This window comes from Euleptes europaea, chromosome 9, assembly GCF_029931775.1.
Source record: "Euleptes europaea isolate rEulEur1 chromosome 9, rEulEur1.hap1, whole genome shotgun sequence".
Lineage (NCBI taxonomy): Eukaryota > Metazoa > Chordata > Lepidosauria > Squamata > Sphaerodactylidae > Euleptes > Euleptes europaea.
In genome coordinates this window covers 87,969,742-87,980,916 of record NC_079320.1, presented here as the reverse complement: position 1 = coordinate 87,980,916, position 11,175 = coordinate 87,969,742, and the positions used below count along the sequence as shown (strand labels likewise).

Here is an 11,175-nt window from a genome sequence, read left to right as displayed (position 1 = left end):
GCTTCTGCATCCACATGGCTGGAGTTTTCTAGCCGCATAGTTAGTCTGCACTGGGAATGGGGACTGCCTTTAGAGAAGCAGTGGTCAAATGTTCATTGCACAAGATCCATCTCGTGAGAAGGCTGCTGTCTCCCAACTGATGAAAACGCAGTTGCTTTCTAGCAGTGCAGTCGTACACCCTCCTAAGCCTGTGGAAGGGTGGAACTCTGGACCACATTGTAAATCTTTCCACAAGCTCAAGGCTGGACTAATGCAACACACTTTGCTTGGGGCCTGCCCTTCATGACTGGCCAAAGCCTAACTGATGGGGCAGCTCACCTGCTCATGAGGAGAACCACAGCAGCTCTCGCCAGGGATATATGTCCCCAGCGTTCAAACACAGATGAGTGAATGTTGACCATTTAAGCTGTTTTAAATATTCACCAGCAAATCTTGCCAGAGATCTCAGAGAGCATGCAGAGAGACCTAGTCATGTTTGTGCAGGCTTGGAGCAGACCGTAGACTCCATTCCCAATTCTGAAGTCTTCCCTGGAGGTTTGGCAGAGCCAAATAGGTGCTTTTCTGCATCTGCCAGAACTTTCCAGTGAACCTGGAGGCATCCACGAGCATATGAGGGAAGGCTCTGAAATACCCCGTCCTTAACACTTTGCCAGATCTGCAACAGTCCAGCATGTGTTTTGTTCCCGTGAAGACTGGATAAGTTTTTCACCCAGCCACACTGAAGTACCTATTTTCCATTTCATTGTAAGTGTAATAAACATTTTAAAAGAAAGGGAAGCTGTTGAAGAATTGGCATTTAAACACTTGCACTGTCCACAGGGCAAACCAGCTTGACACACCCCTACAGAGTTTTATAACTGATGGTGTTGAGGCATGTGGGGCGCAAAACTAAATTCCTGCCTTTTAATTTTCCCAATCTTAATTGGGAGATTTTAAAACCTCAATGAGTTTACATAAGAAAAATTAGTGCTGTGCCACAGAGAGAGATAATTACCAGAAATCTCTTATTTTAGATTTTTTCCTTAGCCCCCTTTACACAAAGTTCTCTCATCTCTGTCCTTCACTGTCCTTCAGTGTTACTCCTCTGAAGATGCCTGCCACAGCTGCTGGCGAAACGTCAGGAAAGAAAATACCAAGACCATGGTCACACAGCCCGGATAACCCACAAGAACCAATGAACTCTGACCATGAAAGCCTTCGACAATATTCTCTCATCTGTTTCCAAGAACTTGAAATACACCTAGCAGTAACAGCCACACCGTTCTAGGGCAATAAAGCCAAGTGTGCTTCTGCAGCCCCCTCCGGTTCTCTTCTGCTTGCGTATTAAATAGCTAGAAAGCCACTAATGGGTTTTGTCTTTGGGTTATGTTATTTCTTACTAGCAGAGGAAAAACCAGATAAACTGAAATTTGAGAGGGCTAGCCATGTTAAGCCTGTTGTAGCAAAACAACAAAGAGTCTTGTGGTATCTCAAAGATCAACATATTTCATATGGCATACGCTTTCCTGAGCCCCAGGTCAACTTCATCAGAAGCATCATTTCTTCTTATGCAGACAAAACAAGCCGTTGCCATAATTTCCCTGGGGTTATCTTGCTGTATGGATTCTATTTGGAAATAAAACTGCAGATTCAAGCCAGATTCTGAATCAACTCGTCTTCCTCTAGTTTTCTCTGGGTTTGAATTATTTACGCTGGGCGTTGGGGGGAGGGGCTGTTATTCACAGCACCAGAGAAAGATAGACTGCTATCGCTTCTCAGCCTTTTGGTTAAGATCAAGTGCAGAGAAAGACTGCTATTTGCCAAAAACACATCAGCCATGAAGACATTAGTGAACCAGATGGCATTTCCAAGACGAATCTGCTAGATGGTGTTGGTCTTCAGGTCACTCTTCACAGTTGATGTTGGGTTCAGGTGTGGCAGATTTAATTTGTACCTCGCAAAACAAATCTATTCCGAGAAATGGAGGATGAGTAGATTCTTCACTGGAGATTGATAGGCCTGTTGTGGGTATGGAGCTAGATAGAACACAAGGCTGCTACCACATGTGGCATTTAACCTGGACCACTGTGACTCCTCCAGGGGTTGGGGACCGCCTGGCAGGGGCACAGAGAAAGCCAGGGAACCAAGGGACCTGAAGACAGCAGGGAGGAGTGACCGGAACCCTGGGAAATCAGAACGAGAACAGGGGACCCAACCCGTTGGAAGGGTATGGCCTGGCATGGGTGGCTAGCCTGGGCAGCAGTCCACAGTGAGGGTGTCCCATCTGGGCTAAGATGGGGTTGGGACTGTCAGCCTGGGGGTGGGGGCCTGGTCAAGATGGACGGGTCCAGTGATTGGGACAGGCATTTAAGGCAGTGGTGAGGTGAGGTGGATCTGGGAGGTGGCCAGAGATTGAGAGCAAGATGGAAAGCTTTGTGGAAGATGCCCAGGGAGTGCCATTAACTGTCCTGGGGAAGTTATGGCCCAAGTGCTGTATAACTCACTCTGTGCAATAAAGAAGGTCGCTGGAATGTGGGTGTGTGCTTCCTGATTTGTGCTCCATTGAGCCCTGTCCACTCCCTCTCAGGCCCTGGCCACGGGCACTTTTTTGCCACATGATGTCATCTCCTATCCGTCCACTTTCCAGGTTTTCCCCTGCTTGGCTCCAATATTTCCTAAACCTCCACTGCTGCGATCTTTCTGGAAAGAAATCCAAGCATGTTTGCACACTGTCTGCATGGGAAGGTGCGCATTCTCAAAGGTCCCATCACCAGAGAGGTTTATGAAGGCTTTTTATTATTTTTTAAAAAAATCAGTAATAGTGATTTATCTGTGGTGCAGTAACATAACAATCATAGAATTGGAAGGGGCCATACAAGTCATCTAGTCCAACCCCCTGCTTAATGCAGTAGCAGCGTAGAGCATCCCTGACAAGTGTTTGTCCAGCCTCTGCTTAAAGACTGCTAGTGAGGGGGGGCTTACCACCTCCCTCGGAAGCTGATTTATTACCATGGTTTAATAGTACCTCTGAATGTCCAGCTTTCATATTTTTAAAAATAAATATCCAGCCCTTTTTTGTTGTAGAGCTCTAAGGGGAAAGGTGTAGGAAGTCTCTGTCCATATTACCTGGAAAGGAATGAGATGGAGAAGCAGCATGACAGCTGCCAGCAGGTATAGAATTCACTGTTCAATCTATTGTGTGGCTGCTCCTTTGCCAACAAATGCAACATAGAGAACTGTCACTTGTATGGGTGTAGCTCCAGAAAATGAGCTGTGACCTGGGAGAACTCTGGTTCAAATCTCTCCTCTGCCACTAGGTTGCCTTAAAGCACCATATGGCCTTTTATGCATGGCTGTTTCCTCGCGGTCACCCCGCTGACTACTTTGGGGCTTTGCTTTGATTATGCTTGCATTTACTGACCATCCGAGGTCGCCTCACTCTCCCTGTGCATTTCTGCACATTTTGCCCATGTTTTGCCCATGTGAGGAAAATGTGTAGAAATGCACAGGGAGAGCGAGGCGACCACTGACAGTCGGAAAATGCATGCATAATCAAAGCAAAGCCCTGAAGTAAATGGCGGGGTGACTGCGAGGAAACAGCCATGCAGAAATGGCCTCTCTTTTCCCCATCCTCAATGCAGGATCTATAATTATACTAGCCTAGTGTCTGTGGTTATGAGAATATATGGTACTATATGCATGCTAATTGTTATTATTATTCCACAATGGGAGTGAAGAAAAAGTACAGTATATGGTATGAGCTACTGAATCTCAACTACAAAAAAAAAGGCCAATTTTGTTCATATTTTTGGTGTTGTGCAAAAATACAGAATATTGGGGATTTTGTAATCGACTTCATTAATGATATGTCAAATAATAGTTTACCTCATAATCCAGAGGTTATATTATTGGGTTATGTTAAAGGTTATGTTATTTTGTCAGATCTGTAATCTGTCTTAACCCTTATTGCAGTTGCTAAAATAATCCTTGCTGCTAGATGGAAAAAAAATAGATCCTCCATATCCAAGAGACCAGTTGAATTCTGTTTGGGAAAATGTAGTGCTTATTACATTAACTTATCACCAAAGAACATTAAGAAACAATGTTGCTAGAACACTGGGCTACGTTCATAATGTTCTGAAATGATAAGGCTATAGAGGGAATTTCTCATTGTGCTTTCTCTGAGGTACTTTGAGCAAACTCTGTGTGGTGTTGGTATTTTGAGGAGTCACACAATAGTTATTATAAATCATTATTTACTTATTAAATAGGAATAGCTATCAGATATTTTTCTTGTTTATGACAATAGGACTATGTTAATTTTTCTTTTGTAACTATAGAGGCAAGCTAATCAAGATACATCATTAATATGACAATTTAGTGAGCTGGCTAACTTTATACTCTAATTGTCTCACTGAATCAATGTTTATTACTCAAACAAAGTGATCTGTATTGTGTATATTATTATCTTTCTAAATAATAAAAAAGCCATTCCTAGTCTTATCAGCCCATTCCTGAAAAAATCAGCCAAAAGTCTTCAGGAGGCAGCGTGACCTCGCCGCCAGCGTGTGTGTAAGTGCGTGATTACACGCACTTATGCTGGCAGCAAGGCCAGTCCCACTGGCGGCTGAGCGCCGTGGGACCGCGCCTCCCCCTCTGCCGGCGTGGCCTCTTTGTGGCGCTGGCCACGGCGTAGAGAGGCCATGCCAGTGCAGGGGAGCGTTCTGGGGGCGGGCTGGGCAGTGCGGTAAACCCTGGGCGGTAAACCCTCGCCGGTTTGGCCGGTTACGCTGGCGGCAGGAACGGCGGTGCTGCACCTGCTATTTAACAGGTGCAGCCTTGCTGTTTTCAACGGGGCTTTTTTCTTTCCTGTGGCCTCTTCCACACGCCGCCATTTGAGAAATGCACTCTTAGTGTCTGCAAAGGTGCACATCAAGAATACAAAAGTAGTTACTACTGGAGAATTGCTCAACTTTAAGGTTGACAATGAGGAAACTGAAATTGTTGAAGACTTTCTATTCCTTGGCTCCATCATCAACCAAAAGGGAGACTGCAGCCAGGAAATCAGAAGATTGAGACTGGGAAGGGCAGCCATGAAGGAGCTAGAAAAGATTCTGAAGTGTAAAGATAAGTCACTGGCAACCAAGATCAAGTTAATTCATGCCATCATATTTCCTATTATTAAATATGCGTATGAAAGCTGGACAATGAAGAAAGCTGACAGGAAGAAAGTATATTCCTTTGAAATGTGGTGTTGGAAGAGAATATTACGGATACCCTGGACCGCCAAAAAAACAAATAAGTGGGTTCTAGATCAAATCAAGCCTGAACTGTCTCTAAAAGCTACAATGACAAAACTGAGGCTATCATATTTTGGTCACATTATGAGAACACAGGAATTACTAGGAAAAACAATAATGCTAGGAAAAGCTGGAGGCAGCAGGAAAAGAGGAAGACCCAACATGAGATGGATTTCTATAAAGGAAGCCACTGCCCTTAGTTTGCAAGTCCTGAGCAAGGCTGTTAAGGATAGGACATTTTGGAGGACATTTATTCATAGGGTCGTCATGAGTCGGAAGCAACTTGTTGGCACTTAACACACACAATAATGTGTAGATGAAACTGGGAAAGATATTACGTCTCCTGGATTTTTAAACCTGAGTATCATTATTAATGTCTATTGCAAAAGTGCGATTTAGTTTCTTGTTCTGGAAAAAAAAATTTAGATCCCCTCCCCAGTCTATGCTTAAAACATTTTTTGCCGATCACTTTGATTAATTTTCTGTTTTACTGGGAGTCAATGTCATCCATGAGATAATTATGCATAATAATACCATATAATTAGAATTTGCATTGCTCTGCTTTTCATTTATACATGTTGTGTGTCTTCATGTGGTGTTTGATAATGATTAGAAAGACACTGCTTACAGAGACTTTGTGTTTGACTTGCTGTATTCATGGTAATTTTGCAAAGTATGAACTATAGAAAATAATTTATTCAGTGGTATTTGAAAATCCTTGTTTGGGAGTAGGCCTGTTTCTTTATGAGGACTGACTGTATATGATTTTATAATTGCTTTTGCATGGCAAGTTTTATGTGAAGCTTAGACAGTTAAATTACTATTGTATACTTACAAAATTACAAGATTTTGTAAACATTTTAAGGTCTCCTTTGTTGGAAATTTTGCCTTTGAAACAAGCACTTCACTGATTTCTATGAAGCAAGCAGCATCGTTGTAGTAAAATGGATAGTAAAGAGTTAACTAGAACCTGATTATGGACTGTTCTCTTTTCTTGTGTTCAGTTTTTTGTTAGTCTGATTTGTAGTTGCAATAAAGGAAGTTGTGTTACATTCTGCAATTTATGTAAGTACCTAGATTTACTTCATTATCACAGTGAGATCACAAATTTGGTGATGAGGTACAAAGCATGGCCTCATATGGAAAAATTGAGGAATTTGATCTGGATAAGGAGGACTTGCAGCAATATATTGAAAGACTGGGTCACTTTTTTCTGGCTAATGAGATCACAGATGAAGCTAAACAGAAAGCAATATATCTCAGTGTCTGTGGCTGCAAAACCTATTCACTCTTGCGAGGCCTATTGCATCCTGAGAAGGCTGGAGACCAAAGTTAAACAGAATTGCCAAAGATTTTGACTGAACATTACACTCCTAAACCTAATATCATTGTGGAACTTTTTAAATTCCATAACAGAATGAGGAAAGAAGTAGAATCTATATTAGACTATACAGCTGAGCTCAAAAAACTTACAGAACACTGCTCCTTTGGAAATGTTTTGGAAGATATGTTAAGAGATAGATTTGTGTGTGGAGTACAGGATGAGAAAATTCAAAGGCAGTTATTGTCAGAAGGGAACCTGACTTGGGCCAAAACTCTAAAACTGGCCACAGCCATGGAGGCAGCAATGAAAAATGTTACGGATTTACATCTAGACAACAACATTCAGGTGAACCCCTTAAATAAAATACAAAGTCAAAAGCAAATAATTCCAGCCCAAGAAGGATGTTTCAGGTGTGGAGGAAGTCATGTGGCCTGGGTTTGTCGATATAAAGGATCCCAGTGCCATAAATGTTTAAAAGTGGGACATCTAGCCAGAAAATGTAGAAACAGTTATCAGAGAGTGCAACAAGGCCCAGAGAGAGTCTCACATCCTCCTAAAGACAAAGGGAAGAAGCAGGAAGCTTGCTATTTGGAAGAGGCAGAACAGGCAGAAGGCCTTGTCTTCACAATGTATTCTATTCAGGCAAAAAGAGTAGAACCCTATACAGTCACTGTGGAACTGAATAGTAAACCTGCATGCATGGAGATAGATACAGGGGCTTCGGTGACTGTGATTAATGAAAAGACTTATCAACAGAGCAAAGTAGGCCTCAAGGCCCTGGAAAATGCAAAAATAAAATTGCAGACATACACTGGGGAAGATATTCCTGTAGTGGGGTCAGTGTGGATTCCTGTGAATTATAAAGGGCAACAGGGAGATTTACAGGCCATAGTAATAAAGGGTGATCGACCCAATTTACTGGTTGAAAGAACTGAGATTAGACTGGGAAGAAATATGTAAACTGGACATGAAGTGAATGCCACCAGTACAAAAAGTCCTGAGTGCTCATCCTGCAGTATTCCAAGAAGGACTGGGGACCTTAAAAGGTGTTAGAACAAGGATATATATCAAAGAGGGGAGTCAGCCTAAGTATTTTAAACCTAGGCCTGTTCCGTTTGCTCTCCAAGACAAGATTGAGGCTGAACTGGACAGGCTGGAGGAGGAAGGCATCATGTCTCCAGTGCAGTTTTCAGAATGGGCAACTCCAATAGTCTCTGTAGCAAACCCAGATAAAACCATTCACATTTGTGGGGACTATGAAGTTACAGTAAATCAAGCCTCCAAATTAGACAGTTACCCAATTCCACGTACAGAGGACCTACTGGCTGTGCTTGGAGGAGGTCAACATTTTAGCAAGTTGGATATTTGCTAAATAGCCTACCAACAGATGGAACTGGAAGAGGACTGCAAGAAATTCACCACAATAAATACTCATAAAGGCTTGTACCAATACAATCAACTACCCTATGGCATTTGTTCAGCCCCTGGCATATTTCAAAGAGCTATGGAACACCTGTTGAAGGAGATTCCAGGGGCAGTGGGCAGGATTGATGATATCCTCATCACTGGCAAAGATGATAAAGAACACCTTTTGACCCTTGAGTGAGTACTTCAAAGATTAGAGGAATCGGGCCTGCACTTAAGACAGAACAAATGCTTTTTCATGAAACCTGAATTACAGTATTTGGGATATAAAATCAACAAAGAAGGAGTACAGCTTCTGGCTGATAAACTTCTGGCTATTGAAAAAAGCACCAGCACCACAAAATACAACAGAACTCCGAGCCTATTTAGGGATGTTGAATTATCATCAATTTCTTCCAAATCTCTCTGCCTTATTGGAACCCTTGCGTGTCCTTTTGAGGAAAGACACTGTCTGGTGATGGGGGCAGAGGCAAGATGAAGCCTTTCAAAAATCTAAGAGCCTACTGAAGTCATCAAATCTATTGGTCCATTTTGACCCTACAAAGGAACTGATCCTGTCTTGTGATGCTTCATCTTATGGCATGGGGCCTGTGTTGTCACACAAAATGGGAAGCCAAGAACGGCCTCTAGCATATGCTTCAAGTTCACTCAGTAAAGCAGAATGAGGTTATTCACAAGTGGAAAAAGAGGGCCTAGCCATTATCTTTGCTGTAAAAAAATTTCACCAGTATCTGTATGGGAAACAGTTCACAATTGTCACAGACCAAAAACCATTGATTGGACTCTTTAATGAAAGTAAAGCTGTGCCCACCATGGCAGCAGCCCGGTTACAACATTGAGTAGGGAATTTTCGCAAAACCACCTAACATCTCTGCAGTTGGATAAGCATTTAGTCTAGCGAGCATAAAGGCACGTCTATGGCCTGGGATTGTCAGCAAGCTCACATAAGGGGGCACGGTCTCAGGCGGGGGAATCCCCAGTGCAAGGGTAGAACATACGCGCCTAGCACGGAATGTAGTGCTAACACACTCAAGATTTGAGTGCTAACACACTCAAGATTTCTCACCCTTGACCTTACTAATTTAAGTGCTTCAGAGACGTTTAAGTTGTTAAGAACTAATGGTGGAAGGTCAAGCAGTACCAGTTTACTATCTATATGTCTTCCCCACGTCCCTCTGTAATTATCTTCCTTTAATCTATGTAACAGGCCCCCTTGGATGTTAGGAGTTGAGTAGAAAACCTTCAGCCTTAATTTGAAGGCAGCAATCCAGGCCCTAGATTCAAAAGAACACTGTGTGAGTTCCATTCTAAGTGCCGTTCCCGCCACACACTTTGGAGAGCCTGTCAAACACCGCAGAAAATGTATAAGTATATTGTCAACATACTCCGTAACTTCATTAATCCAAATGGGAGCTCCCAATAGAAACTGAGGGATTATTTTGGCATTGAAAGCTGTAATAGCCATAGGAACATATTGGCCTCCCCTGGAATAAAAGAACCTTAACAAAGCGTTCGAATTAACTTTGGCAGTTTTATTTGCCAAGCTAAGATGAGGTCTCCAAGACAAATTTTGACTAAAAGTAACTCCCAAATATTTAAATTGGGACACCATCTCTAATTCACCCCCCTCAACTTTCCATTGACTTTGTTTTACTTTGATCTTCTTTGAGAAAACCATTACTTTTGATTTACTATAGTTAACTGATAGACCCTCCTGGTTGCAATAATCAATAAACCTATTAATAGTCTTACGAAGGCCCACCTCAGATCTAGACAAAAGGACTGTATCATCCGCATAAAGCAAAATGGGAACCTCATGACCAGCTAATATTGGTGCATGATAAGCTGTCTTTTGGATAAACGGAATCACATCATTAAAATAAAAATTAAACAGCATGGGGGCCGAAAGGCAACCTTGTTTCACCCCCTTTAAGAGGTGAATGCTATTAGAAAGTTGGCCTTCAGCTCCACAACAGACCTGAGTGGTAGGGTTCTCATAAAGCTTAAAAATCAGCCAGAGTAATCTCTTATCTATGGTTGTGGTAGAACCTGATTATGGGATGGAGGGAAACTCTACCCCTTGGACTGTTCTCTTTTCTTGCGTTCAGTTTTTTGTTAGTCTGATTTGTAGTTGCAATAAAAGAAGTTGTGTTACATTCTGCAATTTATGTAAGTACCTAGATTTACTTCATTATCACAGTGAGATCACAAAAATCGTAGAGACCGACAAGATTTTCGGGGTATAGCTTGTAAGAGTCAGGATGCAGAGGTACAATGCTCAATGACATCTCCCCTTGAAGCTTCTCAGTTTGGGCATTGCCTCTGGGACCAGGGCCTGCCACAAACCAAGATGCCAACTCTTTCCCCATATCCACTCTGACAACACAATAACTGGAGCAAAACCATCTCAAGTGCATCCACTTGTTCATCTTCCAATGTTATATATGCTATCAAATGTCGGCAATGCCCTTCCACTCTTTACATCGGACAAACAGGTCACTTCCTACGCAAAAGAATAAATGGATATAAATCCTACTGGGGCACAGAGGCAGCAGCAGAGACCAGGGGAGGCCCTACCTACTGGGCAAAAAGCAGCAGCTGCTCAGGGATAGGGTGGGGCACCTTGCGAGAAGACCTATGCAAACCCAGCTGGCGTGGGGCAAGGCAAGGAAGGGGTTAAGAGAGCCACAAGGTTCAGAAAAGGGAAGGGCAGTGCTGGGCTTGACCAGCACGGGTGGAGCCCCAGGGAGATATCAGAAGAGCCAGGGGATGGGGGCGGGGGGGGTTGATGCAAGCCGGCAGAGCAAGACAGGGAGGGTGCAAAGAAGGGAGGAAGAGGAACCAAAAGGAGTAGCTGAGGATGGGGGCAGATAAAGTTACCAAACCAGGACAGGCCTGGTGGAACTGCTCAAAGGCAGAGGCACAGCTCAGCCCCTTGAGGTTTCATGAGGAAGCCTGTGTTGACTTCCCTACATCCAAAGAGCCAATTAAGGAACACCATTGCCTCTGGCAAGTGTTGGCTGCCTATGGAAGAAAGTTATAATGTCCCGCTGCCCCCTGAGGGGGGCGCACCAACATAAAAAACACTCAGAAACCAGCGAGGTAATATTTTTATTTTCCAGGTCATTCTATTGCTGACCTAAGAGA

The 11,175-nt window shown here is 43.1% G+C and overlaps 1 pseudogene; it reads left to right on the top strand.

Annotated features, from left to right (window-relative positions):
- Window positions 1-6,408: 6,408 nt before the first annotated feature.
- On the top strand, window positions 6,409-8,867 carry LOC130482411 (uncharacterized protein K02A2.6-like; annotated as a pseudogene).
- Window positions 8,868-11,175: the final 2,308 nt, after the last annotated feature.